The 6,728-nt window shown below is 44.9% G+C and overlaps 1 long non-coding RNA gene across 1 annotated transcript; it reads right to left on the bottom strand.

Annotated features, from left to right (window-relative positions):
- Positions 1-1,068: 1,068 nt before the first annotated feature.
- On the bottom strand, positions 1,069-5,354 carry LOC120935259. Its single transcript, XR_005748385.1, has 3 exons — positions 5,314-5,354; positions 1,225-1,336; positions 1,069-1,097 (listed from the first exon to the last, which is right to left on the bottom strand). It is a non-coding gene; the product is annotated as an uncharacterized LOC120935259 (long non-coding RNA).
- Between the last annotated feature and the right edge of the window lie 1,374 nt (positions 5,355-6,728).

The following is a 6,728-nucleotide window of genomic DNA, read 5'->3' as shown; positions in this document are numbered from 1 at the left end:
TCTCTTTGGTGGGTTTCCGTAGCTAGATGACTCCACCATGGTGTCCTGGTACAGATCTTTGTGAACTTTTGGAAACGCTGACTCCTCCATCACCCCATCCTCATCATCCTCCTCTTTTATCTCTTCTTTAACATCAACTTTAGGATCATTCTGGTTTCCACTCTAAAAATATAATAAAAATGACATCAACTGTAACAATGCAGATAATGTACAGATCCTAACGATACTATCAGTTATTGTTCCTCATCTACCTGATGATGGTGAGGGATGGTGTGATCTTCCTGTGTGGAATCCCGGGAATACAGAGGACGGGGACATCTCTCTGGTGGGTTCCTGGTATTCGGTGGATCCATCATATCCTTGTGTCCTTCTGATAACTTCTCCATCACTCCATACACCTCATCCTCTTCTTTATACTCTTCTTTAACAACAATATTATAATCCCAGAGGTTTCCGCTCTGAAAGTTATGATAAAACATTAATTGTAACAAACAAGCTGTGTATAAATCATAACTAACAATAGTTGTTCCTCATCTACCTGATGATGGTGAGGGATGGTGTGACCTTCCTGTGTGGAATCCCGGGAATACAGAGGACGGGGACATCTCTCTGGTGGGTTCCCATTACTGTATCCATCTGTAGGAAACACACACACTGACTGAATACATTGTTTCTATGTGTTTATCAGATGATGGGGGATCTAGGTGGAGCCTCCGTACTGCTCTCTCCTTTACAATAAAGTCTCCTCTTACCCGGTGATGTGAGGGGCGGCTGATTGTCCATCATGACGTCCTTGTAGAGATCCTTGTGTCCTTCTAAATACTCCCACTCCTCCATGGAGAAATAGACAGTGACATCCTGACACCTTATAGGAACCTGACACACACAATGATACAGTCACCATCCAGACACATCCCTTGTCTGTGACTGGATAATGTCCCAGAATTCCCGGCACCGCTCACCTCTCCTGTCAGCAGCTCCATCATCTTCTTGGTGACTTCTAGAATCTTCTCCATGTTGTGTTTCTCAGGTTTTAGGGAGTCACATGGAGGCACTGTGATGGTCATATGATCACCTGACTTCACAAGAGGAAATCTCTGTATTGGAAAACCAATAGTGATGTCATATTAGTATCCCAGAATTCTCCTCACCTCCCCAGGCAGGTCTGTGTTTTATTAATGGAGAAAAGAGTGATGTCATCTGACCTCCCAGAATCCTCCTCACCTCTCCAGTCAGCAGGTAGATGATCTCCAGGGTAAGGTTTAGTATCCTCTCAGTCACATGACTCCAGTCCTCCATCTTAATTGATGAGGTCATGTGATCTATGCAGGTTTCTCTGTGGATGAATAGTGGAGAATTATCTGGACGGTATTGGTTGTACAATATTAGGGTGGGGATGTAAGGGGTTAAAAGGCAGACTCTTTGCTTTTAGTTTTTTTCTTCATGGTGATCACTGCTGCTCTTACACATCTGTAGTGCTGTCCATATTATTGGGGTGTTTATTTTGTTCTCTCTCTTATTGTCTCTGATCTTAATCTATACAACTATGCCTCCTCTATATGCACTCAAGAACAAAAGTCATGCTTTAAATTTTTGATTAATGCCACGTACACAAGGTCAGAATTTCCAAACAGAAAAAGTCAGACGGGAGCTTTTCTGTGTTCTGGAATTTCCGACAGACTTATGCCGCGTACACACGATCAGTCCATCCGATGAGAACGCACCGATGGACCGTTTTCATCGGTCAGTCGCTCCTACACACCATCGGTTAAAAAAACGATCGTGTAAGAACGCGGTGACGTAAAACACAACAACGTGCTGAAAAAAACAAAGTTCAATGCTTCCAAGCATGCATCGACTTGATTCTGAGCATGCATGGATTTTTAACTGATGGTCGTGCCTACTAATGATCGTTTTTTTTCTATCGGTTAGGAATCCATCAGTTAAATTTAAAACAAGTTTGCTTTTTTTTAACCGATGGTTAAATAACCGATGGCGCCCACACGCGATCGGTTTTGTCCGATGAAAACGGTCCATTCTCATCGGTTTAACTGATCGTGTGTACGCGGCATTAGATAGAGAGCAGGTTCTCTATTTTTCCGTCCTAAATTCCGACGGAGGTTTGCCCGTTGGAAAGTCTGACTGTGTGTAAGCGGCATAAGTGGTATAAATATGTCCTAATTTCTGTCCACCCACCTTGTTTTAACAGTTCTGTGGGCTTGTATACTTCTATTTTGTTGGCTTAACAATGGTCAACTACTCTATGGAATTTCAGAGAGGGTCCGGGGCTTATTGGTTATCCTGGTGTGAATCTGCTGAATTATCTGTCCACCCCCATAAAATGTGCCTTTTAAGCTCTTTTTTACTTCTGCAATGACTGTAAAAAAATGCATTTTTTCAAATTCTTTGCCAGTGTTGCTGTAGCAGGTTGAATACATTGGACATGTAGAAAATGGTGCAGAGCTTAAATGGGAACTGAATCACTCATAACATTAAATGTAATTGAACAATAATAAAGTCCATATACAAATTCTTGTGGAGATCACTGGTTCGGACACCACCACCAACACCCAAACACACTGCTTCTTACCAAAAGGAAGATAAAGGGCTAGATTCAGATAGCCCGCCGTAAGTTTGTGCGGGCGTAGCGTATCTCAGATATGCTACGCCGCCGTAACTTAGTGAGGCTGGGGCTGGATTCACAAAGAACATGCGCCCTAAGTTACGGCGGCGTATCGTAAATCTGCCAGCGTAAGCACGCCGAATTCAAATTCTGAAGAGGTGGGCGTGTTTTATGCAAATAAAACATGACCCCACGTAAATGACGTCTCTAACAAACGGCGCATACACCGTCCGTGAACGTGCGCATGCTCCTAATCACGTCGCAAATAGTCGACGTAAACGTAATTTACGCAAAGCCCTATTCACGAACGACTTACGCAAACGACGCAAAATTCTACGCTGTGCCGACGTCCATACTTAAAGCGGTAGTTCACCCTCCTTAAGAACAATGCAGCATAAAATCCGGCATAGTAGCGCGAGCTACACTATGCCGGTCTTAATTTTTTTGATCCCGGTACTCACGGTTATATCATGCATTGACGATTCTGTCTGCCGCGGGGAATGGGCGTTCCTAGCAAGAGGGAGGGTGATTGACGGCCGGCTCTGGCACGTCACGCTCCCCGAAGACAGCCGGAGTAGGTCTCGGCTCTTCACGGCGCCTGCGCACAGGCTATGCGCAGGCGCCGTGAAGAGCCAAGCCTATTTCGGCTATTTCCGGAGAAGCGTGACGTGCCACGGCCGGCCGTCAATCACCTTCCCTGTCCATAGGAACGCCCATTCCCCGGAATCTTCTATGTAGGATATAACGGTGAGTACGGGGGAAAAAAAATTAAGACCGGCATAGTGTAGCTCCCACTACTATGCCAGATTTTTTTTATATAGGGTGAACCCCCGCTTTAACATTAGATACTGCTCATATAGCAGGAGTAACCTTACGCTGGAAAAAGCCTTACGTAAACTACGTAAAAAAAATCCGCCGGGTGCACGTACGTTTCTGAATCGGCGTATCTAGCTCATTTGCATATTCTACGCCGAAATCAACGAAAGCGCCACCTAGCGGCCAGCGTAAATATGCACCCTAAGATACGACGGCGTAGGAGACTTACGCCGCTCGTATCTTAGCCTAGTTTAAGCGTATCTGGCTTCAGAATACGCTTAAATTTATGACTGCGTAGATTCAGAGTTACGACGGCGTATCTAATGATACGCCGGCGTAACTCTCTCTGAATCTAGCCCAAAAACTCAAAAGACAAAATCAATAGCGGCTCTTCAACAGCAAAGGGTATAGAGAAAAGGCAGCAGCTTTAGTACAAGTCAGCAATCCTGGATGCCTCCCAAGATAGGATCCTCAGCAGCATGAGCATAATCAGGCCCTTAATCAACCTCGTTAGCGGAGAAAAGAAAACACATAGGCCTGGATTCTCGTACGAGTTACGCTGGCGTATCTCCAGATACGCCGTCGTAACTCTGAGTCCGAGCCGTCGTATCTTGGCGCCTGATTCAAAGAATCAGATTCGCCAGAATTTGTATAAGATACGACCAGCGTAAGTCTCCTACGCCGTCGTATCTTAACTGCATATTTACGCTGACCGCTAGGGGCGTGTACGCTGATTTACACCTAGAAATATGTAAATCAGCTAGATACGCCAATTCACGAACGTACGCCCGGCCGACGCAGTACAGATACACCATTTACGTTAGGCTTTTCCCGACGTAAAGTTACCCCTGCTATATGAGGCGTAGATGAGGCGTATCAATGTTAAGTATGGACGTCGGGCCAGCGGCAAATTTTTCAAGTTTTACGTCGTTTGCGTAAGTCATTCGCGAATAGGGCTGGGCGTCATTTACGTTCAAGTCGAAAGCATTGGCTTCTTGCGGGTTAATTTGGAGCATGCACACTGGGATACTTTCACGGACGGCGCATGCGCCGTTCGTAAAAAGCATCATTTACATGGGGTCACATTAAATTTACATAACACACGCCAACATCTACCACATTTGAATTAGGCGCGCTTACGCCGGCCTATTTACGCTACGCCGCCGCAACTTTGGTTTGAGAATACGGCACTTGCCTGTCAAAGTTGCGGAGGCGTAACGTAAATAGGATACGTTACGCCCGCTTCTACGTGAATCCGGGCCATAGTGCAGACATCCTGAGAAGTAGTTTAATAAAAGATAAAGAAGTTGATACACTCACATTTATGAAGTAAATATCTACCTACTAGTTTCGTCATCACTAACGTCTTCAGGAGCATGTATACATTGGACAGATGATTCCCTTCACAGACATGGTCAGGGCACCCCCCCCCCCCCCCCCCGACATGAGTTTTAAAGGAATTTTGTATTTTTAATGTTTCACTTTAATTCCTATTAAAATCACTACTCCCCACCAAATTGATTTTGGCCAGCCATGATGCCCATGTCATTTGTTGACAATTCTAACAATTTGTTTGACTCCCGTTAACTTCAATGGTGTTCAGATGCAGCACCTGAACTTTAGTTATGTTCTGTGGACCCGTCTCACACCAAACCCAGGAATGTTCATCTCATCTCCAGTGGGAAAGGTGACATAAAATAATTTTTCAGCCCAGTAAGTGGGGGAATGTTCCCTGAAGGGGTTAATCCAGGTTTCCACACTATATATGTGTGTATCATCACCTGCTGGAGATAAAAGACATCACAGTGACTATGGAGGAAGAGGACGGACATGACGGGGTTACTGGGTGTAAATAGAAAATAAGATCTTATTACCTCCTCTGCTGCCACTTCCAGCAATATCTTCTCTCTATTTCTTCCCGACTCACCTCTCACCCGAAACTTCCTCTCTGTACCTGACATCACTTCCTGTCTGTCTTCTCTAGAGACCTCCTATCTGGTTAGAAGTGAGATTAGCACCTTGTGGAGCTCAAAGGAACTGCAGCCCTGAGAAATTGTGCTGTGTGTGTGTATGTACTGTATAACCTTATAGATGGGGTCATCTCCACTCCTACCAAGGGAGAAAGGAACATATTATGCAGAGGAGACAGAGGACAACAGTAGCCCTATAGTAAGTCTATGGGTGACGTCACTTCCCTGTCATTTGACAGCCGTTGTCCTCCATGTCCTCTGCAGAGCTTTCTGGCGCTAGAGATCGGGTCAGAGCTAGGGTTGCCACCTGTCTGGGATTCACCCGGACAGTTTAGGTTTGGAGTCATGTATACAGGTTTCAGATCACCTAAAACTTGGACACATTATTCAGAAGGGTGTATGGCTTACAAGCAGGGTTGCTGGCTGCAGTTGTGCAGGCCGAGAGTATCTGTCATACTCTCTTTTACACTGCCCAAAGTCGGAACTAATAATTCCCCCCACACACACAGACGAAAGAGGAGAGAGCCATCGATCTGCTCCTCTTCCTTCCGCCCCTACCCCTCTGTGTCTTTCCACACTCCAATACCTGACGCCGTGCCTCAGAAAAGGAAAGTGGGGGCCGGAAATTTGAAGTCCAGCAGTCTAAGATATATCTGGATGATAGGTGCTGACTTCCAAAGGATGGACACATCCCTCGGAATATCTGACGAAAAGCTCCCATCTGACTTTTTCTGTCGGAGATTCCAACCATGTGTACGCTAAGGTAAATCAGGGTTCTCAGAGCACCCCTTACATCAGAGTTCCACTTGACACCAGAAGCCACAGTGTTCCCCCTTGCATGAGAGTTCTCAGGGTTCCCAGAGCATCACTTATGTAAGAGTCCCCAGAGTTCTTCCTTACATCAGAGTCTGCAGAGTCCTCCTTATTAAGAACTCTGCGGATATAGATGTAAAAGGGGAACTCTGTCGATTCAGATGTAAAAGGGGAACTCTGTTGATTCAGATGTAAAAGGGGAACTCTGTTGATTCAGATGTAAAAGGGGGACTCTGTGGACTCGGATGTAAAGGGGGACTTGTGTGATTTAATCCATATGATTAGAAATGTTATTAAATTGATTGCAAAATATATGTATAGTTTATACTATTAAAGTGGAGTTCCACCCATAAATATGACATTACATAAGTAGTTTTAAAAAAATGTCATTAGTCCTTTACGAATTTTTTTTTTTTTTTAGATGCCTTCAAAGTGTTGTTGCTAGGCAGAATAGTTAATCTTCCCTCTTCCTGCACCTAGGTGCTTAATGCTTACTAACCTACACC

Source organism: Rana temporaria, chromosome 4 (genome assembly GCF_905171775.1).
Source record: "Rana temporaria chromosome 4, aRanTem1.1, whole genome shotgun sequence".
In the NCBI taxonomy this organism is placed as follows: Eukaryota; Metazoa; Chordata; class Amphibia; order Anura; family Ranidae; genus Rana; species Rana temporaria.
This window is presented reverse-complemented; position numbering and strand designations above follow the sequence as displayed.